This window comes from Lipophrys pholis (assembly GCF_963383615.2).
Source record: "Lipophrys pholis genome assembly, chromosome: 7".
Lineage (NCBI taxonomy): Eukaryota > Metazoa > Chordata > Actinopteri > Blenniiformes > Blenniidae > Lipophrys > Lipophrys pholis.
The window spans coordinates 27636450-27660720 of NC_137638.1; the positions used below are offsets into that span (position 1 = coordinate 27636450).

The following is a 24271-nucleotide window of genomic DNA, read 5'->3' on the forward strand; positions in this document are numbered from 1 at the left end:
CTGTTTGACAAATCTGCTGTCATGAATTCAGTTTTATTGAACAGTCATTTCACTCATTGAACATATAATAAAGATCTACTCAAATATACAGTATTTCAAAAAACTTGCAGCACAAAGGAAGAACAATTGACTTCTATCATGGAGATAGGTGTTATTACCTTTAAGTTCTTTAACGGGTGGGATATGGTAAGTTTGCTTGATTTGATCTTAAAATTAGGATACTGAGCTCAACCACTTTGAATCTTTATGAGTATTTCCTCCATTAAAATATCAAAAGTAGAACAAAATTCACGCAGATACATTAGCATTTTCAATTATGTACAGAAATCTATTCATTTAAACTTCTTTAGAAATGGCAACACTTCATACAGATTGTGATGGATAATGAATCTAACGGAGTAAAATGCTTTTTTGAAAATGTGGTATATTAATAATGCACCAGTCACAGTTGTAATTTTGATATAGAAACGGTTATATAGGCTTTAGGTGAGATACAGAAATGAGGGAATATCATCCAACTCCTGCTTTAGAGAGAAATGTAACTGTTACAGTGAATTTGTGACCTGGAAACAGACCGAACAAATATAGCTGAATGGAAGACTTTGTCGATAAAAGTCTTGTGAGTGGATTTTTCAGTAGGTTTTTTTTTTTTCGCAGGAATAAACGACTGTTGTGGGTTAGCAGAGTAATCAAACATGACTAAGAAACAGACAAAGGCCCCTTGTGAGATGCTGTAGCTGTTGTATCGGTCAGTTCCTGAGGTCTCCAGTGGCCAGTTTCACTTCTTTTGGTATCCAGTTCAGGAAACTGGCCCCGAGAAATGTAAATCTAACAATAGCTGCTGTTTTGTTTTTCAACCATGATTGTGATGGAGGCTGCTAAGAGTCATCTGGATTCATTTGAATGTTTTGATTGTATTTGTGTTGGATATAAGAGACACACTGTGAGATGGAACAATCATCATTTTTACAGGGACAGAAAAGAACTGATTGACTCGGTGACGGGAGATGTCACCGTCGGTACCGAGGCACCTGCGGTGACCTTCAAGTAAACACAAACAAACATACGGATCCAAGCTTCACTCCACATGAATGACTCTGTGTGTGTGTGTTTTTTTTTTTTTCACCAGTTAACTGCAATTACATTTTGGATTGTCAACAATTAATCATTTGTTCTCCCCTGGAGTTTTTTTTTTTTTTTTTTTTTTTTTAAATCTGCTCACTACCTCTAACAATATGTCCTTTCTAATTACACGGTAATCTGCATAAGCACAGTGTTTATTCTTGTGTAATGAACCATAACTGGAGGCAAAACGAAAAGAACAGGGAAAGAAAATAGAAAGGATCTCGGTCACCTGTAATTTCTAGTTATTTGCAGGAGGGAACAGAAGGACACTGTTGAACCCAGGTGGGAGGATGAACTCCTCTTAACTCTCAGTGACTCCCCCCCCTCCACCACCTTCGTCTCGCTCCAGGTAGTCATTTGTGACTTGGGGATCCGGACCCAGTAAAAATCTCATATAAGTGCTAATTAGATTCTTCTACCTGAAATACCTGGTAAGTCAGTGGTGGCCGAGAGACTCGAGACGTAGAATTAGATCTGGGAGTTCCCAGGTTTGAATCCCACAACAGACAGGTCATCACTGTGGGTCCCCTGGATTTTAACAAAAGCTTGAGCTGTCATTCTAATTCTTGTTAAAATTCTTCTGAAAATGGTGTGTTTGAAGCAAGGCAAATTAATTTTAATTGCAATGCACTTTCCAGCAACAAGGCAATTCAAAGTGCTTTAGGTCAACATGGTAATGAATGCAGGAAGAAATACTTCAAATGAGACAAAAGTTCAAATGAAAGAAACTCATGATGGGAAAAGGCATTGCTGCCGCGTCACACATTGAAAACCACTGGTTTAAACAAACCAGGGCAATTTTCTGTCTTTCACGTTAAGGCTCTGTTTACACGACGATGTTTTCAAATGAAAATCAAAAAGTTTTGTTGCGTTTTTGTTTCCATGACAACAGTCGTAAATGCTCTGATTCCGTCTCTGCGGTAAAGTTACTACTGTGCATGAGCACTACTGCCATGATTCTTCTGCACATGTTTCCTCCGTTGTGTCACGACTCCCAGTCCAGCTTCTCCTGGGACTTGGTAATTGTATAGTTCACAGTCGCCGTAACAACAATCCAACTTTGTGGTCCGTCCATACAAATGTCTGTGTACTCCCATTATTAATGTTTATAGTGAAATGTGTGTGTGGCATTGGAAAAACAACCAACAGCTCCTACGAGTGGCCCATAATAAAAATGACATCATTTTCTCCGCTTATGAAAACACAAGAAAACACTTTGTCGTGTAGACAGGGCCTTAGTATTTCAGACTGACATGATTCCTGATAGCATAAAGTCTGTAAAGACAAGGCCAATCTGTCGACGCTCTCACGAGAAATCTTCTCCAAGATTTCAGTTTATTGTGTATTTGTGTGTTTGATTCTATTTTGTCTGGTCTTTCTACGTGCTGCAACAAATGTCAGCAGCTATAATATCCCCGAGCCATGGTGGATCTCTTTTTGACTTTGACACCTTCCAACACACACACACACACACACACACACACACACACACACACACACACACACACACACACACACACACACACACACACACACACACACACACACACACACACACGCCTCCTTGCCCCGTCTCATCATCCCTCGCTCCCACTTCTCATCCTCCCGTACCCCAGATAACATCTCCTGCTGTCTCTTCGTACGCCGACATGAGGCGAGTGTTTCACCGAGCTGCAGCGGTACACGTTACATAATGGACGCATGCAAAAGCTGCACCGGCCGTCAAATCCTCACACGGATCCTCGAGTCAAGCCGGCAGCGTGTTTTCGAAAAAAAGAAAAGAAAGAAAGACGATAGCTGTTGTCCCATCGTGGAGACTGATCCTCAATATGCCTCATATACTGATGGTGGTGGGCCTGAATTCACAATCCTGCTGCTCACTGAGGTGGACATGCATGCACGCACACACGCACACACGCACACACGCACACACGCACACACGCACGCACGTACTCCTATTTGTCCACACACACCTGAAGGAATTCTAAAAATCCATCCATCCACCCAGGTTTAATCAGTCATCACTTCAATCTTATCCTTCAATCCTGCTGAAACTGAGATTATCCTCTATGTCAGAGTGTTATCATTCAAGGGCTTAACGTAACCTACCATTCATCAAACTGACAGGATTTGTTTTTCCTTGGTGCAATTAATCATTTTGAAGGATTTTTTTGGATGACTTAAGTTTTACTCCACATCCAACATCAGGATATTATTCAAGTGGAAAATGATGATGGTTTCACAGTCAGTGAATAGTAGCGAGAAGAATGGCCGTTACTCCCACTCTGTGGTGTCTTCACTGTTAGTGGTTCGCGCTCGCGTCTCATTCACGTCTCGTGGGTTTTCTCCTGCAGTCCAAAAACAAATGTTTGAGGTTAATTTGTGACTTGTGTGGGAGATTGTGTTTCTGTGCATCGGCACCCAGGAACCCAAGTTGTATAAGGTGGTACAGACGGTAGACTGACTTCCACTATGTTGATCATCAGTGAGTTTGTCTAATCCTACGGGAAGTAAAAGTACAAATTCATCCATCAAATCAGTTTAAATTAAACTATGGTTTTTTTTTGTCTTGCAACAGACAGAGTTGTAAGACTTACTGTCACAGGAGAGTGGACTCGGGGAGAAAAGCGACACGGTCCAGGTAGTAACAGATCTCTCCCTCTGCCATTGCCAGGGGTCTTATTAACCCCACTGCACTGACCAGAGCATCGGCACTTACCCAGACAGGAAGCAGAGAGGCAGAAAGTTAGCTTTGTACATGGAAGGTTATATTACTTTTACGGCTTCTTTTGGTCACAGTAAGCTGAGCGTACATTTATACGCATGAGGGGGAACAGTGGTTTGCCCTGTCACCTTCTCTGTAAGAAAACGCTGGAATGTATTTTAACACTTATATCTGTCAGGTATATGTTCGTGGGAGGGACATTAAGCAGAAGGAGAACATTATGTACTCGCATTTAATAGACAATCGTGAGGATCTGAGCACCGAAGCTCACAGATACATGTGGGGAAAGAAGATGATCCGATTGATGAGAAACTGCAATAAGATGATGCTGGTTCTGATAGAAAGGTGTCGGAGTACACAGATCATTGCAACATAATGTGTATGAAAAGATGTACATACCGATATACAAAACGTATATCGGTAATATCCAGTGGAGTTCATCTAGATCAGTGTTTCCCAAACCTTTTTTCTGGTGACTCGGTTTTTGAAAATGACAAAACCATCGCGACCCAAACCACAATAGGTCTCTTATATAAATTGTGAGAGAAGCGAATTTGTGCATAAATTAACATTCCTGACCATTTTCATCACCATTTCTGCATCACCTACATATTATTATTTATCTTGAATAGATAAACCAGCCATTTTGTTCATGGATGTATTTTTGAAAACATATACACATATTAAATACTTTATAAATCACACTAAACAAAAGCTTTTAGACAGAGTTAACAGGCTATATCATTGTTTTTATTTTCTCTCATCAGTAAAACATAGCTTACATTTTAATTGCTTTTAAATCAGGCAAAAATAAGTGCATTTTAGGAAGTTAACAGGTTCTCTTTTTTCTTTTTCACTGCAGATGACACACATGGGTCGTGGTTCTTGGTTGGGATTGGAACTATTAATAAAACCATAGTACTCTTTGTATGGCCTCACCCCTGACTTTCTGTTGTTAGTCGGAGGCTCTTCACGTGCGTCGACCCTTCCTACCCTACATGATTCACATATGGAAGTGTTCCACCGTAGACCAATAAGATCTGCATTGATGCTCTGTAATATGTGCTCATATGTACATGGGATTGTGAAAAGAATAAAAAGAATATCAAATAAAAGAAACTACATAGAAGGATTTCAGAAACGAATCACCTAAAACTTGCATAAATGGTGAACTGAGTCTAGTCTCACAAATTAAAATGTAATATTCAGCAACCCCGATGAGTGGCCCGATGAGTGGCTTCTATTATTATGATTATTATTAATTTATGTTTATTTGATTGGTCCAATCATTCATGCTGGCAAGATGATGGCTGGATATGGCCCACTCTTGGCCCAGTGCTCATGGGCATAGATGACGGTGGCAATGTGGACCGCAACAGTCTTGTACAACAATCATATCACAGCCTGTGACTAATGAAATTATTTGTGTCTGATTTATATGTGTGATAGGCCCCAACTGCACAGTTTATTTCAACTAAAAGTATGTAACTGAAGGTAAAAATTGCAGAAAGCCAGTAATAAAATGAGAACCCTGCTGCTGTGAATCTCTAGTGTCCATATTTGTCAGTGATATGTTGGCATGCTGCCTGCTCCTGTTGGGCCGACTGAGACTGAAGTGAGCCCCGCTACAGTTTGTAAGAGCAGTTTAGTTTTGGTTTATACCTCACAAAGTGGTTGTTAAACAGCATTCATAAGGAGCTGAGGCCTTTGTGGAAACACACTTACATGCAAACGTAATGCTTCTGTTTGCCACTTTAAAGGGGACATATCATGCTAAATCCACTTTTTTAGCCCTTAAATGCATTTTGTTGTATATTTAGAGTGTTTAGAAGTACAGAAAAGTTCAAAGTAGTCTCTTCAGGTGCTCCGTTGATATCTTTATATTCTGTTTTGGTCATATTTTGCGATCGGTTTCGATTTTTCTATTCTCTATTACGTTTTTTGAACAATGACGTCACAGTATTCGCAGCGGAACTGCCAAATTAGGACATCGACACTTCGAGCAATCCGCCATTTTTGTTTCTCGCTGCGATTTTGTAGTCCAACCGAAGTTACGAGAGGATAAGTCGAAATGTTCGGTTGTTGGATGTAGTAACCCACAAGCTTCGTTACACCGTCTCCCAGCATCAGAACCTTTTCGAAGTGCCTGGTTGAGTTTTATTTTTCACAGAAATGTACCCACATCTGTGGGTAAGGTCATTTTTGTGTGAGCGAATCACTTCAAGAATGACTGCTTCAGCAACCTCCGCCAGTATAAAGAAGGATTTGCCGAAAGACTTGGTCTGATTGAGCGGTCAGTTCCTTCTATCTATGGAGATGACGAACAGAGCACTTCGGTAAGCTGTATATAACGCTAAAAAGTGTGATGATAAGACGTCCCTGTCATTGTTTTGTTAGCATTAGCAGTTGCACCGTCTTCATATGTTAGCGCTGTGTGCTCGTTTTAGATTATAATGTAACTTCTGTGTTAAATAGTCGTTGTAATACAGGCAGTATTGTAGTAGTGGGCATGGATGGAGAAGTTAGTGTAAATATAGTAACACACCATTGCGTTACATCCATATGAAGACGTTGTTCTGTAGGTGCATCATCGTCATTTTCATCTCGCTCCGCCGGGTCCGACTCTGGCTCCAACATGTATGGCTGGATGGACAAATCTTCCGTTGTTGACATTTTGTAAATAATGTCTGAATATAAAGTTTCTGCGCCGCTAGATAATTGTATCTGTTCTATCAAACTACAAAGATGGCCGAACAGGGTGGCGTTGAACCGAGTGTCACCTCTGCAACCTGGAGAGGAGGAGGGGTATGAAGTGTCTCATTTGCATTTGAAGAGACCGCCCCAAAACGAGTTGCTCTCAGAAGCACATCAGAAAAGGGGTTGAAAAGGGGCCTGTGGAGCTCTAATAATGAGGAATTCAGACCCAAGCATTGCAGTTTCGCGTTGTATAGACCACAACTGCATGATTTATATGTAAAAAGGAAGGATTTATAAGCATGATATGTCTCCTTTAAGTTTTCTGCAGAAGTTTCACACAGGGTTGAGTAACAAAGGGCAGTCAGCAACATGCAATGCTTTTAGTTTAGTCTTTGCTTCACTCCTTCCTTTAAGGTGAACGAATACAGTAGGGACTGAGGTACGGGGGCATGGCGTAGGGCTATCTGCCATTTGGTTTTTGTGATATCCAAGTCTTAATGAGGTATTACACAAAGATGACCTTCATAGTGCCGTCAGTCTGCATGTAATTAATCTGTATCAAATTCAACTTTGATAGAAATTTGCGGATTTATGTAGGAAATCCAATAACTGCAGAGTCCAAAGGCGCCGGTCAATGTCTTTTCCCTCTCTCGATATACCCTTCAAACTTCTTGGGAAGTGCAGTTCATTTGTTTTGGCAGGAAATCCATTTTGATAACTTTTGATGCACGCTCAGTTTTGATGAGTTAAACTACGCTTCACATGGGTTATACAGGTTTAGCTCTTCTATCATGAGGCCCTAAAACCATAAGCTATCTTCATTTTTACATAACGCAAGCCTTCCTGTTTGTCCATAGTAACAATGATGGACCCTCATTTCCATATGGAATACTAATGAGCTGCTGCTCTTTGCGAACACAGTCTGCACACGCAGGTGGGGCACTGGCAGGACAACGTGTCTGAGCTGTGCTTTCAGCCAAACAATTACCTTGCAATACAGAACTGTCCAGGGATTCTGTCTGAGTACAGAGTGCTCTGAACCAGCGGCAAGACGTCGCAGGTTTATCTTCTCTTATGTATTTGAGAAGAATGAGTGGATGACATGGAATACAAAACATCTCCAAACCAGTGGCCTGACAACAGCACGGCCACTGGCTTTATCAGCTGAGGATTGCTCCAAGCTCACCAGTCTAATCTGCACACTGTGACATTTCTATTTACCTTTTTCTGTTTCGTCTATGAAGCTGCAGTTACAACACAGTCCTGTCGAGGTACTGAGAGTCTATGCAACAATTGTTGTTAGTACTTCTGTTGCAAGGACACTTTTGTGCCCCTATTGCATATAAGTTTGATGGAGAACTTTATTTCTCAGTGCAAACATGAAGCAGATATTTGTGTTAGACTTACAAGATTGTATATCACTTATCACCACACACAACTACTAAAATACTAATATTCACATTTTAAAAATGGCCCGACCTTGGTTCACTTTTACACACTGACCACTGCATATGTATGAAGTGTGAAAGTAAAGCAATGTTGGCGTTGCATCTATTAACTGCTGACATTATACATGCACAATTTACACACTCAAATTAGTCATCAATGTACTCAGAAATGTCATTTGTTAGATGAAAACAACAAAACTCTTTACTCAAAAATATATTGTTTTCCACTTTTATGTCCCTGTTTGTGCCTAATACTTATTCTTTACATAATTGGAAAGTTTGTACGGAGCTTTAGCGCTTCATGTTTTGGTCTTAAGTTCCTTTTGGACGTAGGGTCACACTTTCAGCACACAGTGGAGTCATATGAATACAAGTCTTTGTTTGGAAGCTTATTAGTGTAAATTGTGAAATATACTGGGTTTGTGTATGTATTTTCACTTTGCCCAGCCACAAAATTTCCCAACCTTTAACCATGTTTATTTTCATTGAGTTGCTCATATCCATCCATTCTTCTTCTACACCAACACACCCAGTTCATCACAGGACAAACACAAAGGAATGGACCATCTAACGCACTCATGCAATTTTAGTTTCTCAACTTAACCTTAAATTCTTGTCTTAAGACTGCGGGAGGAAACCAGGGTACCCAGAGAAATGCTTTGTATAATGAGAACGAGTAAAATACACACAGAAAGTAGAGATTCTCTTTCTGTTAAGAACTACCTAACAATGCAGCTCTGTCTTATGACCGAACCTTGTTTAACCTTTGAAGGGGCTTGCTTGGGTATTCCCATGAAAGTATAAATGTTGTTCAGTGTTTGGCTTCACTGTAATGTTTTGCAGAAATGGTCCAGACACTTTCTGCTATCTGTTAGGGCTTATTAAAAAAAAGTTAGGACTCATTAATTCAGACCAAGACCGGACCTTTTCTCCTTAAATATGTTTTTAAAGACTATTAAATGTTTGAAGATATGACCAATGCCCAGAATGGGAATCTAGGAACCCGTTTGTGTCAGCTATGATTTTCACAAATGCATAGATGGGTTAGTTAGTCCCTCATATTCTCCACTAAAGAAGTTAAAGCTGAGAATTTTATCTGTGTTTTCCACCTCGATCCTGTATAACATGTGGTGTAATCCTGCCTGAAACAAACATGGAGAGTTGACATATGATCAATGTGACCTGGTAATTGTTTATCATCCCATTCACAAGCCGCCTAACCCTCAGCCCACTGTTTAAATATTGGACTATCCAAGTATTCAACAACATTACAGAATAATCCACAACTGCAATAGTGAGACAAAATAAATGTTTCTATTTTCATTTTCATTTTCATATTCATGGTTATCAATTTATAAACATGGTAGGCCAGACAGTTGTTCACTGCATTTACAAGTAATCTGTACATATGACTCCAGTTCCTATGCGTGCGTGCACAAAGAACCTGGAGTGGCTGAGAAAAGGCCTTGATCTGTTACGGCGGGGAGACAGAGGCTCAAGCGCAGAAAGTCACCAGAACAAAGATGAAGTGAACCAAGGATTTTATTTAACAAACGAAATAATTTTAGACTTTAGACTCCTCCAGAAGAGATAAAGTCTTGGGGAGAGTGGCTCACGGGTCAGGCTAGCGTGGACGGAGTCAGGTTGACGGAGCGAGGGGACGTGTCCTTGTCCGGACGGGGGCTCCCGGGAATCAGCACCAGAGCCGAGTACAGAGCTGATTGGGGCAGAGCAGGTTGAAGCTGTGGTCCAGTGGGTGGCGGCCGAGGCAGTGTGGGACGAGCTGGTGCTGGCTGGGCCCGAGCATGGAGTGTTGAGCAGGTAGCAAGAGGTAGAGGTAGAGTTAACCGACAACACCACAACTCCTAACTCTTGTTGATTTTACGGTCCCGCGTCGAGTGGAGTGAGGAGCCCGTTTAAAAAGCAGAGCCACTCCTCCAAAACGCCTCCACCTGCTACCCGCAGCTGTACTGAATCCTGGTAATTAACCCAGCCAGCTCTTCCATCCCAAACACCACCTCCAGGCACGCCCACCTGAAACACACTGCAGGGAAAAAAGCACACACCTGCAGCCAATAACCCCTCCCCCTAAGGGGCTGCAGGAGAGCTGATCATGACAGTACCCCCCCCCTTACGTGCGCCTCCTGGCGTACAATTGAGTTGCCCCGGGTTCAGGCGGTGGAACTCCCGGATGAGTTCCCGATCCATAATGCGACTTCGGGGCACCCAGGAACGTTCCTCCGGACCATAACCCTCCCAGTCCACCAGGTACTGGAGACCACGCCCCCGGCGACGAACGTTCAACAATCGCCGCACGGTGTAGACAAGGCCACCATCCAGCATCCTGGGTGGTGGAGGGGGGCGGGCCGGAGGGGACAGGTCACTCTCCTTCACCGGTTTGACCTGAGACACGTGGAAAGTGGGGTGAATTCGCATTGAGGAAGGTAATTTCAACCGTACCGCACTCCGGTTGATGATCCTTTGGATCTCGAATGGACCCACGAAGCGTGGGGCGAGCTTCCTTGATTCCACCCGCAGTGGAAGGTCCTTGGCCCTCAACCACACCTTCTGCCCAGGGATATAGCAAGGGGCCGGAGAGCGCTTCTTATTAGCCTGTCGTTTCATCTTGCGGGATGACTGGAGTAGCGCTGCCCGGGCCTGCCTCCAGATCCTACGGCATCGCCTGACATGGGCCTGTACCGAAGGAACCGCCAGTTCTTGTTCCTGGGACGGGAAGAGGGGGGGCTGGTAACCCAGGGAACATTGGAAGGGAGACAGGCCAGAAGATGAGTTGACCAACGAGTTATGTGCATACTCAACCCAGGCCAGATGGTCACTCCAGGCTGAGGGGTTCTCTGCAGTTACACATCTGAGAAGGGTCTCCATCTCTTGGTTGAGTCGCTCTGTCTGCCCGTTAGACTGCGGATGGAAACCCGAAGACAGGCTCACCTTAGCTCCCAGTGCGGTGCAGAACGCCCTCCAAACTTCTGACGTGAACTGAGGGCCTCGGTCTGACACAATGTCCAAGGGAATGCCATGCAAGCGAAAAACCTCAGAAACCAGCAGGTCTGCCGTCTCCTTTGCAGTGGGTAGCTTGGGTAGGGCCACAAGGTGCGCTGCCTTTGAAAAGCGGTCAATAATAGACAAGATGGTGGTCTTACCCTTAGAAGTTGGCAGGCCAGTGACAAAATCCACTGCAATATGGGACCAGGGGCGGGTCGGGATGGGCAGTGGCTGGAGGAGACCGGAACTGGGTTGGTTAGAGGTCTTATTGCGGGCACAGATGGTGCAGGCCGCTACAAATTCCCGGGTGTCCCGATCCATGGTAGGCCACCAGAATCTTTGACGCACCACTCCCAAGGTGCGGGTGACGCCAGGGTGACAGGAGAACCGGGACGAGTGACCCCACTGCAGGACCTGGGAGCGTACAGGGACAGGAACAAACATTGTGTTAGCAGGTCCACCACCTGGGTCCGGTTGTAGCCGGAGGGCCTCTTGGACCAAGGCCTCGATCTCCCAGGTGAGAGAGGCCACTGTGCAGGTCTTAGGCAGGATTGGGACAGGTTCAGATGGGGGTTCCTCAATGGAGAACTGACGGGACAAGGCATCTGGTTTGACATTGCGGGATCCTGGGCGATAGGTGAGTGTGAACCGGAAACGCCCAAAAAACAGGGTCCAACGGGCCTGGCGAGAATTTAGTCTCTTGGCAGAGCGAATATATTCCAAGTTCTTATGATCCGTCCATACAATGAATGGCTGCTCAGCTCCCTCTAACCAGTGCCTCCATTCCTCCAAGGCCATCTTGACAGCCAATAGTTCCCGGTTTCCAATGTCGTAATTGCGTTCTGCCGGAGAGAGACGTCGAGAGAAGAATGCGCAGGGATGGAGCTTATTGTCTGACGCGGAACGCTGTGAGAGCACCGCTCCCACCCCCGAGTCTGAGGCGTCCACCTCCACCACAAACTGACGACCGGGATCTGGCTGGACGAGAATAGGTGCTGAGGTGAACCGGAGCTTTAGGGTCTGAAAGGCCTGGGCTGCTTCACGAGTCCAAACAAATGGTCGAAGGGTTGAAGTCAAGGCGGTCAGGGGAGCAGCGGTCTTGCTGTAGTCCCGGATGAATCGTCTGTAGAAGTTGGCAAACCCGAGGAATCGCTGGAGCTGCTTCCGATTCTCAGGTTGCGGCCAATCCTGAACCGCCGAGACCTTGCTGGGATCCATCCTCACCTCCCCTGGCGAGATGATGTAGCCCAGGAATGACACCGTGGTCTTGTGGAACTCGCATTTCTCCGCCTTTACATAGAGCCGGTTCTTGAGGAGACGCTCCAGGACTTGGTGGACATGTTGAGTGTGTTCCTTAACATTGCGGGAGTAGATAAGAATGTCATCCAGGTAGATGAAGACAAAGCGATCAACCATGTCTCTGAGGATGTCGTTCATGAGTCCTTGGAAAACTGCAGGGGCGTTAGTGAGTCCAAAGGGCATCACAAGGTACTCAAAGTGTCCCAGCGGTGTGTTGAACGCTGTCTTCCATTCATCCCCCTCACGGATGCGTACGAGGTGATAGGCGTTTCGAAGGTCCAGCTTGGTGAATATAGTGGCGCCGTGGAGTGGAGTGAACGCAGAGCTGAGCAGAGGTAAAGGGTACCGGTTCTTGATGGTGATGTCGTTGAGTCCCCGGAAGTCTATGCACGGTCGTAGTGAGCCGTCCTTCTTGCCCACAAAGAAGAACCCGGCTCCTACTGGAGAAGAAGATGGTCGAATGAGGCCTGCAGCCAGGGACTCCCGAATGTAGGTCTCCATGGCGGTGCGTTCAGGTCGGGACAGATTATACAGGCGGCTGTGAGGCAGCGTGGCTCCTGGTAAGAGGTCAATAGGGCAGTCATATGGGCGATGTGGGGGCAACGAGAGAGCCTTGTCCTTATCGAACACTGGAGCCAGGTCACGATATGCCTCAGGGACCAGGGAGAGGTCCGTGGCATCCGGGGGTGCAGGCCTGGTGGGCGTAGACGGAGTCAGGGCCGACCGCAGACAGTGGTTAAGGCAGAAGGCGCTCCAGGAACTGACCTCCTCCCTCACCCAGTCGATCCGCGGGTTGTGAGTACGCAACCAAGGGTACCCCAGAACCAGCGGGGGGCGAGAGTGGTCGATGAGGTGAAAGGAGAGGATCTCCTGGTGGTTACCTGCAAGCACCAGAGTGACGGGGACAGTCTTATGGGTGACCCGAGCCAGATGGAGACCGTTGAGAGACTGGGCTTCTAATTGGGATTCCAAGGGGACAGACGGGATGCATAGTTGTTCTGCTAACTGGTAGTCCATGAAGTTCTCCTCTGCTCCGGAATCCACTAACGCAGAGACCATCAGAGTCTGGGTCTGGAAACAGAGCGTCCCGGATAATTGGAGTCGCTGGGGGGCATTAGAGAGGTTTTGGCTCACCAGTAACCCCCTTACTACTGGCGGGCCCGTCCTTTTCCCGGGCGTGTAGGACAACGGGTGATGTAGTGTCCCAGTTCACCACAGTAGAGGCAAGCGTCATTAGACCGGCGTAGTTGTCTCTCCTGCGGGGTGAGCTGGGCATGTCCAATCTGCATGGCTTCTGGCTCGGAGCTAGGACCTGGGGAATCTGCCCGCGGCTGTCTGGGGAGTGCAGGAGTCCAGTGCAGAGATCGCTCGCGGCGACGCTCCCTGCGACGCTCCCTGCGACGGTTGTCGATCTGGATGCTAAGTTTAATCAGCTTGTCGAGGTCTTCAGTTCGGTCTCGGGTGGCGATCTCATCCTGGAGGTGATCCTGCAATCCCCGGTAGAATGCAGACTGGAGCGAACGGTCATTCCAACCACTACCCGCTGCTAGGGTCTGGAACTCGATCGCAAATTCAGCCACACTGCGGTTGCCCTGGCGGATGAGGGTGAGTCGGTCACTGGCCTCCCTTCCACGAACTGGGTGGTCAAATATCCGCTTCATTTCATCCGTGAACGTCTGGTACGAGCTACACTCAGGAGCCTGGCCCTCCCACAACGCTGTTCCCCAAGTTCTGGCGGTTCCAGACAGGAGTCCAATAAGGTAGGCAATCCGGGATCGGTCGGAGGAATAGGACTGGGGCTGTAGTTCAAACACCAGGCCCACCTGGGTCAGGAAGGCCTGGCATGATCCCAGATCACCTGCGTACCTCTCTGGAACGGGAGCAAAGGGTTCTCTGAAGTGGGCTGCAGGAGGTGGACCCAGGTCTGGCACTGAGACCGAAGGCTCAGGTAACCGGAGGGCCGGGTTCTGCTGGACAGTCAGGCTGGTCATCTGGGAGGTCAGGCTGGCCACCTGGGAGGTCAGGCTGGCCACCTGGGAGGTCAGGCTGGCCACCTGGTCTAGAATTGCCCGATTGTTGACTACTAGGCTCTGCAGAAAGGCGTCATGCTGACCCAGTCTGGCGTCTTGGCTGGAGAGGCACTGCTGGAGAGACTGGTCCATATCTGATCCTGGCTGGTGATCTGCTGAGCTCATCTTGGCGGGACCGTACTGTTACGGCGGGGAGACAGAGGCTCAAGCGCAGAAAGTCACCAGAACAAAGATGAAGTGAACCAAGGATTTTATTTAACAAACGAAATAATTTTAGACTTTAGACTCCTCCAGAAGAGATAAAGTCTTGGGGAGAGTGGCTCACGGGTCAGGCTAGCGTGGACGGAGTCAGGCTGACGGAGCGAGGGGACGTGTCCTTGTCCGGACGGGGGCTCCCGGGAATCAGCACCAGAGCCGAGTACAGAGCTGATTGGGGCAGAGCAGGTTGAAGCTGTGGTCCAGTGGGTGGCGGCCGAGGCAGTGTGGGACGAGCTGGTGCTGGCTGGGCCCGAGCATGGAGTGTTGAGCAGGTAGCAAGAGGTAGAGGTAGAGTTAACCGACAACACCACAACTCCTAACTCTTGTTGATTTTACGGTCCCGCGTCGAGTGGAGTGAGGAGCCCGTTTAAAAAGCAGAGCCACTCCTCCAAAACGCCTCCACCTGCTACCCGCAGCTGTACTGAATCCTGGTAATTAACCCAGCCAGCTCTTCCATCCCAAACACCACCTCCAGGCACGCCCACCTGAAACACACTGCAGGGAAAAAAGCACACACCTGCAGCCAATAACCCCTCCCCCTAAGGGGCTGCAGGAGAGCTGATCATGACATGATCAGTGCAGCTTTCCGCAGACAGACAACCCCTCACTCTACATTCATTATTAATCACAGTATTACACTGGGGCACTCTCCAAATGATGTGGGTTGAAAGGGACAAGTCGTGATAGAATATGCAATTGTCTGCATAATGCACAGCAGGTGAGGCATCAGGCGCAGATATGAAGCGCAAATGCTTGCATGAGGACTCTGCGCTTATAACTGTCAAATGAAGGTGATTACATCAGGGACAACAGCATCATGATCCACTGAACCAGTGAGAACAAATCTGATTGGGTGTGGGTATTGGGAGCAGGAAATGTTCTCTTATTACTTTTATATATCCATTTTTGAACCATATTTCCTTCGGGCGTGTTCACGTTCCGCTGTTTGATCCGGACCAGAGCCGCCTCTATTTCCATTTGGTCGGCATGAACTCTGAACTGGCGCAAACAAGAGACCCCTGGCCCCCTTGAAAAGCTAGGTCTCGCTTCGTTTACAAACAATCTTTCTAGAGGACGGGGGAGAGTACGGGGGAGAGGATAGGGGAGAGGAGGTGACGAGGTGCGCAATGCATTCTAGGTATTAAACAAACAAAGCAGACGAATCAGAAGAAGCAGATGCAAAAAGAAAAAGTTGATAAATATCTTGCGGCCAGACGTGGAGTAGTGAGGAAGGCGCTCATTGATTTCTGATTTGAAGACCATGTATTGCGGTTGTTTGTGGCTACCCATTAGCCACGCGCTAATTAGCCTAGCCACCACAAGCTAAAGGCCCCCCCCGCCACACTAAGTGAGCAGAGTCCCGGACTATCCGAATGTGAAAGACCCCTTAGTGCCACTCACACCAGGCTTTTTCAAACTACAATACTTGAGTCGATGTGAGCCTTATGTCACATTTAATCATTTGCCAACATCTCTTTATCTGCAGGAACCCTCAAATTGCCACCCGAATAATGGCAGTCTCCCTCTATTAACCTCTGGTCAGCTCCACAGGATTGGGTGGGAGGTTAAGCATCATTAGTCGAGAAGCATCGGTCATTTATTTGTCATCATGGACCAATCAATCTTCCCGTTCCCAAATTGGTTTGTTGTGCTGCTGACCTGCCACTTACAAGAGCACTGCAGCATATAAGAATAATAAAATGTGTATTAATCAGAGCGATACTGTGAGCTGTGACTGAGTGTGGAGATAATCTCCATTCAGGAGCGGTGTAAGGCCTCCTCCAGAATCCGCGGAGAGAAACGAAGAGCGACGAGGTGATAACTAATGCGGCTGGGCTTAGCTTCACCTTTGATGTTTGTACCAGAAATCCAAGGTGCTCAGCCTATCTGTCCTTGAAGTGAACACACCCAGGAATCCCTGGAGAGGGGGAGATATTCTAATCCCAGACAGCTAAAACCTGAGGAGGAAAGTTGACTTTCTATTGATTTTTTTTTTTTTCCAAACGCATCTCTGAGTCTTCTGATCTTAGGTAATGAAACATTGCATGGCTGCACCACTCATAAATGCATATTTGGCCCACAGTCACAGCTGCATCTGGAGATACTTAGCATGTAGAAGGATGGATTTCTGCCTTTGTATTAAAAGCTTAAAGCACTAGTTCAAATTTCAATTTCTAAGCATGAATTCATGCAGTTTAATCTCATGAGACCTGAGGTGACACTATTTGCTGCTCAAGCGCTTCCCGAGAACGTATTTATTCGAGTATGGAAAAAACAACGACTAATCAAACCCTCCAAAAATATGCTCTTAAATTGCGCATGAAAATACAGATGTTGCATCAAAACAACTTTTATTCTTATTCTTTCTTAGACAAGTGACTCTTTGTCTAATGTTTTTTAGGAAATTGTCTGAATCCCAGTGGCATCTGCACACCAGCCATTATTTTAGATGAACTGCTGACGAACTCATTTGGGGAATTGTATTTATTCAAACAGAAATATTCGACTGCCCCAATACTTCAAGAGTTTCCTGAAGTATGAGGCAACTTTTAAGGAACCATTACATCCTATTAAAACCATAGTCTTGTAATGAAAGTTGGCCTGCGAGGAAGCATGTGTACGGGCGCGTTTGATTTCATCATCGATGACATCTTCAAGGGTGCAGCCAGTCCAGCGGTTTTGCTGCCAGCCTTTTGTTTCCTCAGCCATCAAAGGCTGCGGAGCCTCTGGACAGGTTGGTGTGTATGGCAGAACGATTCATCCCTTGGTATGAAGCATCAAATCCAATTTGGACACTTGGCCTTTTCCTTTTTTTGTGCCTGTGATGTCTCTGTTTCCGAGGCAGTACAGTGTGAATACTAAGGTCAGGCTGGCATATTGGTTTGTTGAAAATATTGAGTAACTGTTGCCTCATTATTAAGAATCAGATAAGGGCCCGGCAACCGTGTGCCTCCAATATTAAGTGCAAAATTGATCATCAGTCAAGTTCTTTATGAGAAGATTATATCCCACAATTACTCTGCAACCGTAGAAGCCTAATTGCACATTTGTATCATTATTACCTATTAGCTTTTTAAATTTCTAGTAGAATATTCTTCAGAAAAACATCGATAACTATTATTATTAAAACTTGTCTAAAAATGTTCAGCCTAGGTTTCTCAGACCCACAGAGACCAAAATGGGGAGCCTCTAAAAGAGAGACAAGACCGCACAGTTATAAGTCATTTTAATGCGCATTAGTAAAACTTTGTGTATAGGAATGAACAAGTAATCAGTAAAGCCTGAGAAGTTCAGAGTGACCCTGCGTCAATAAATTCTTGAAATACTGCTGTTGCAGTGTTTTCAAGGGAGAACTCTGGCTTAAACATCAATACAAGAGGATACATCAGTTTCAAATGGATGTCATTTGTGAACACAACCAGAAAAGTGATTGTGTGTGTGTGTGTGTGTGTGTGTGTGTGTGTGTGTGTGTGTGTGTGTGTGTATTGTGTGTGTATTGTGTGTAGGTTGATTCTGAACAGCAGCTCCTGAATGATCAACTTCACCCAAAGATGTTACAAATGACTGCATATGGACCCTTTGAATTCTCATAGGACTCTCACAAAATATTCATATAGGACTGCTTTTGACTAAATTGACTTGTACTTAGTAGGGAGACACTGTGGACAGTCCTCGAGCAGCGTGGGAACCGCCCTGTGGGTTGTTCCTCTGATGTTCCTCTCTGTACTCGGAGAGCGCTGTGAAGTGTAGTGGCTCTGAGAAGTTTCTTGTCCTACCTTTAAGTGAGGCAGGACCTGTATGGATTGATCTCTGCAGAGTATAATGGGAAGAAAATCACTGATCTGAACTCCACTGCCATCAAACGTACCTGGAAGCTTCAGTTCAGGTACTTCTTGGGAACTCAAAAGCTCCTTGTTGCTTGGGTTTCCAATGTGACCTGATGTCCTTCAGTATGTTTTGTCAATTAGACTGTAAAATCCATTAATTTAAATACACAACACCTAAGACCCAGAGAGGGGTTTATAAGAAAAACTTTGGAATGGCCAGAATCCTTGTTTGATAAATTCTAAACATGGAGGGCATTCAAATTGTGCTGAAATTAAAAGATTTTTTTATGAATGAAGCGAAACACAAAAGGAGAGGATTCCTTGAAGCCAGAGATGCTTCAGTCCTCTGTATCATCGAAAGACAATGGCAAAAAAGATGAGAGAAAATGCATAAAATTACTGTGATGGTTCTTTGTACTTGGGGAAAGTTTCGGTGGTTAAAATGCAGCTCTGGACTCTGCTGCTGAGGTTGTGACGTCCACAGAGACCCCCAGGGTCCTGAAAGAAACCTCTTGAGCAAAAAGGTGTGGGACTGCGTGTCTTGGAAGAAATGTGGCGATATGGTGACCGACTGAAGCTTTCTGTGGATTTGCTGCAGTCAAGAAGGCTGAAGTTGTGAAGAGACTTGCTTGTCTTGGCACACAAGTTGCAAAGCCGAGGTCAATCAACATCTCGCCTTCAGCCACAGAGTTATGAATTCTTTCAGGAAGGCTGTGTTTATTGCCTGCAGTATCGCAGGAGAGCAAAAGTCCATATTTTCGACTGGTTTGTAACAGTGGTCATACTGTACACATGTGAAACATGGACCTTGACGGACCAGCTGAGATGATGAAGGATTTGTTGTCTCAGTCTCACCTTCCCCCTGGTGCATCTCCGAGTGCTGATGACAAGACCATATGTGTTCGACAGGGTGGGAATGGGAAGTGCCACCTGCTTGATCCGTGAGTGACAGCTCCGCTTCGATGGCTGTATGATGCAATTCCCCGCTGGGGATAGAGCCAGATCGTGAATGCCAAACACCACGAGGGTTTAAAGCACTGAAAGGGCAGATTTGTGCGTCACGGTGGCTCACAACGCATTCAGAGAGATGTTCGGGCCCCGGCCCTGGCTTGGTCATCTGCTATCGGGGACATCTCCATTGCAAAGCGCCTCAAGTACAAACGCCTCCATGTGTGACCTGACCTTATAGTACAATGGTTCTCAACCTGGGTTTAGGAACCTTTTACAGTAAGGCCCATTCTCAGATTGTCAAGATTACATTTGCATGTCAAAGAAAACCAACCAGAAACTTCACCATTGGTTTTATTTGAAAAGCATTTGTTGTACTTGAAGCATTTGGTTTTATGTAAATTTTGGTGAATCAGAGATCAGAATGGGCTCTTATTGCACTTAAAGGCTTATATTTAAATTTTTTAAACACACACACGTGTGCAGAGAACAATAAGGTATAAAGATTAACAATGGCGAACACACGGACATTCGTATGGATTGGATTGTTTTTCTCAACTATAAAACTACTAAGTGCCCGGAGAACATGGACTGGGAGTCATGACACACTGGAGGCCGCCATGTTTGTTACTGTCGATCTACTTGCGCATGTGCAGAAGAACTGTTTACTACGGCCACGGTGCAGATCCAGTCAGAGTCAGCATTTTTGAATAGTTCCACCTTGGGAGCCGTTTTCATTTTCAGTGGCTCCGAACACCCTTGTCGTGTAAACGCATACCAAAACACAATGAAACTTTTGCATTTTCACTTGCAAACATTATAATAAAAAAAAAAAAAATCTTAAGGACTTTCGGTATTTGTTCTTAACTTGACAGCTGACAGGTGCAATATGGCGGTTATTGACATATAAAACTAGGTGTTGTCTCCCTAAGGAATAAAAAATGTCCACATGGGGAAGCATAAACAAAGAGAAAACAAACTGTAGGGGACATAAATAGTGCCACACTACAGGAGGGAGTCTCAGATTCTTGATAGTCTTACATGAAAACAGAGAAATGATATATACAGTACAGTAATTATGCTGTATATACGGTGTGTCCATATTGCATAAGAGTCCTTTATTAACAATGCACTGTCAGCAAGTTGGATGAATATTAATGTTGCTTGTTGTTTTTTTTTCCCTCCTCAGATTTCCCCTGGCGGACTGAACAAACGAGCCGACACCGACGGAGCTCTCCTCACTCCACTCGTGGTCTGACGGCGCTCACCGACATCAAAGGTACCCCTCCTTCCCCGCTACACCTCCAGCTCTCTTTAATCACTTTGTTCAGTTCGTCATTGCAGTAATTACATTCACAGACATTTTTCTTTTTTTTGTGGGGGGGCTCGCAAATCTCAGACTTCACTTTCTCCGTTATCTCTCCTCAAGGGAGCTTCACTTCACTTTGTCGCCGAGGTACCTGGTAGGATTTTTATTTCAATACATTCCAACGATTTTTTTTTTTCTTCTTCTTCTTTTAATTCTCCGAGAAATGTTCTCTTATTTCAATAATTTACACAGTTGAATCAGTTGAGGTGAATGTCGGTGGAAAAGTAATTTTAGCTCTCTTCACAGATTTTAGTGTGTTTTACAACCGAACAGAGACGGACGTTTCATTCTGGTCCGGTTTCTGAGGACGGACTCTGCTGTGTAATTGGATGTTTGAAGTGTTTCACCTGTTGTTAGATACAACCTGAGACACTTAATTGCAATTTAGATATCTAGCCTTCTGCGAGGAACTCGCTCACTTATTCATGCATTATAGCTTTCACAACTTTCTCTAAGACGAAGGGCACCGTACAATAGAGCTAATTGAAATGCTGACTGGTGTTCTTTTCTGCAGTTTTACATCGTTAAGCCCAGAAACAGTGGAATTAATGTGAATGTTTGCTCATCTTATGTCACTTTGATTGTGTATTTTTCACAAAATGGTGCAGAATGCTGCATAATACATTAGTATATTGTAGACACATAAAACAACACCTTCGTCCTCTATAAAGAGTTAGAGACCAACAAAGAACATGCATTTTTCCAATATGTTTTGTTGTATATCGATGGGTTTATCAAACTGAAAATGTTGATTAAAATTGTCTGTGGCTGTTTAACAGTTTGTATCGTCTTTTAGCTGTGAAAGTGATCAGCAATGGACTCACTAGCACTAGCATCACCCAGTTAACTGGTGTACCTGGAGAAAAAGCCAGCCACAGGGAGAACATGCAAATTCTGAACAGAAAAGGTCCTTAAACCTAGAAAAAGTTAGCTGCGAGTGAAAAGTACTAATCACGACATCACTGATTGAAACTGGTGTCATATCCTCAATGAGAGCTGGAGGCAGGGGCCACAATCACACTGATAAAAAAGACCTCTTTGTTTCACTTGGTTTTCCCTGAGAAGTTGGACTATTTCGAGTGGACGTTAATGGTCTTCAGGAGCACTTCTAAAGAGTCGCTAAAACTTACAAAGCGCTCGCGTTGGTGAGCAAAAAAAATACTCAACGCAGCCGACAAATATCTGTCATTATGATGAATCATTTAATGGTCCGTCACTCTCCGGAAAGTGCTCAGCGTAGTGAAGGAGAAAAATAAAATAAAGATCTCTTAAGAGAGTGAAATTAGAGGGTCTGAAAAGAGTTTAAGGCAGAGCTATACTCCTGTATTGCATAATTTGTCTTCTGACTATATGAATGTATTAACATAAACAGCAGAATGAGATGAAAGGCTGTTTCTACCACTGCTGCCTGTCATGGACCCCCCCCCCCCCCCCCCCCCCCCCCCCCCCCACACACACACACACACACACACACACACACACACACACACACACACACACGGAGGAGGAGCAGGTGTTCCTGAGTACCCAATTGTGCATCTGAGAGCTGCATCCTCTGTGGGTATCAGATGGGTTTTGGCTGAAAATTAATTTGAGCCGCCTCCAGTAACGGGCAAATTGAGAGTAAGGGCAGCAGAGTGACCTCGCCACCCAGCAAGTCTCTAATCAGGTGAATGTTTCTAACTCCATATTGGGCACCAGTGGTCACGCTCAATTCTTCTCATTGTTTACTTCCTGGTCTCCCCGCCCCTGTTAGCCCGCCGTCCAACTCCCTGAAGATATGTCAGCTGCATAATCCTCAGCCTCCCTGGTAGCTGCAGATCTCATCTGTTTCTAGTTTGATACTTTAAACATAGCGAAAGTTAAATTAATTAGCAATAATGGTAGTAATTGAAGAAACCTTTATACATAGTATACACAGGAAGAGCCATTAAATTAGATGTTAGCTAATTACAAATGATCCTACATCATATAATCTACATTCATATATAGCTTTCACTGCAGAGGATCATATTATTTGACTTTTTCTATTGCACTCAAAGGCTGCAGGTTGAGGTTAACGTCGGGTCCATCGGGTTAAATGACAGGTACTTTGTGCAGATGCACCTGGCACTTTTCACACAATGGCTGCTTGAAATGGCAGTCGGAGATAACTGCTGGAATATGACATCAGCAGCCATAAATCCTGCTGTAAGTGAGTTGAAGGCTCAGTTCCAAGATGCTTTTCACCCGAGTGAACCAAAGGAGTAGGAGAGATGGAAGATTAAACGCTGGTCACTCCGGCCTGCTCTGGTCAGCTTGCCTGAAGACACAACGTCTTTTACAAAGGCAGAACAGAGATTCATAATTTGTCATGAGTTTCAGGGAGCTACAAAACAATTCAATATGTCATTCATACAAAGCACCTCCTTTTTTCAAGATTTAACATTTCGCATTTCAGCAAGCAAACTAATGCATTTGGCCACTGAGATATGAATTCGACATCCCCGTCCTGTCAGACACCCCTTTTTTCCTGACATCAGCTCGAATGCACGCTGGTTTACGACCCAGCTGTATAATGGCAGTGTGCTTTGTCATTGGAGGATTTCTTTTAGGGGAGTTCAACAGACCTGATGCCAAAGATTTATTACCGGATTTTTCTGCAAGCCTGTGAGCCACCACTGCATCTCATCTGCCTATCCACACTTGAAGTTGTAGCAGTGTGGCTGTATTTATCGCCGGGCTATTTTTAGTCCAGAGGGGGTTTGTGCTGAAGTGGTTCTTCCATTCCACACAAGTAACAGAGCCGGGTTTTTTTCTTCTTTCAATTAAAGATCCATTCATCTTCTATACCGCTTTATCTAACTTTGGGTCATGGCAGGGCTGGAGCCAATCCCAGCTCACTACGAGCCAGGGCAGGGGTCACCCACAGGGCAAACACACACACCCACACATATTGACAGTTTTCTGGCACCTCCGGTGCATGTTTCTGGAGAAAACTCCTGCACAGAAAGAACATGCAAACTTCACATGGATCGCCACCTGAATTAAATATGTCTATATCGCAATATTGATCAAATCTTACCCACTTCTCTTTGTGGTACTAATCAAAACATCTTCCATGAATTTTATCTTTCTTGTTCCACGCGAACATGTCGTGTTGCTGCATCTGCTGATGACACTCCTGCCCTTGGAGTTTTACTGTCTTAGGTTTCCACCGCACAAATTTGACAGTAACTAGGGCGTGTGTAATTGCGGATAGGGTTAAAGCTGCAGACCTTGACTATGTTTTCATCCCCTCTGACCCAGGCCATTAGCGAACATCTGCTGGACCGAAGCCTGAAAAAAAAAAACAGGGCCATCATAGAGGCAGAGGGGAATTCTTCAGATGCCCCTCCCTGTGCATTCTGGGTTATTTTAAGTCGGGCCAGAAGTTGGAGTTTAACGATAAGCTGCTGGGCGTAGCTGACATGCCTGCCATGTTATTCCCTTTATGACTCAGGAAGCGATGGCTACGTTGCCCTCCCAACCCTCCAGGGTGTGAATCATTAGGGTCTGTCAAC

General features: G+C 45.2%; 1 protein-coding gene across 3 annotated transcripts in view; it reads left to right on the plus strand.

The window, feature by feature from the left end:
* Nucleotides 1-24271, plus strand: part of arvcfb (ARVCF delta catenin family member b) — a 258481-nt gene that overhangs the window by 82856 nt on the left and 151354 nt on the right. For all 3 annotated transcript variants that reach the window (XM_080467630.1, XM_080467642.1, XM_080467641.1), the window contains one exon: nucleotides 20550-20639. The gene's annotated coding sequence lies outside the window, so the exon portion shown is untranslated. The remainder of the gene's footprint in view (nucleotides 1-20549; nucleotides 20640-24271) is intronic.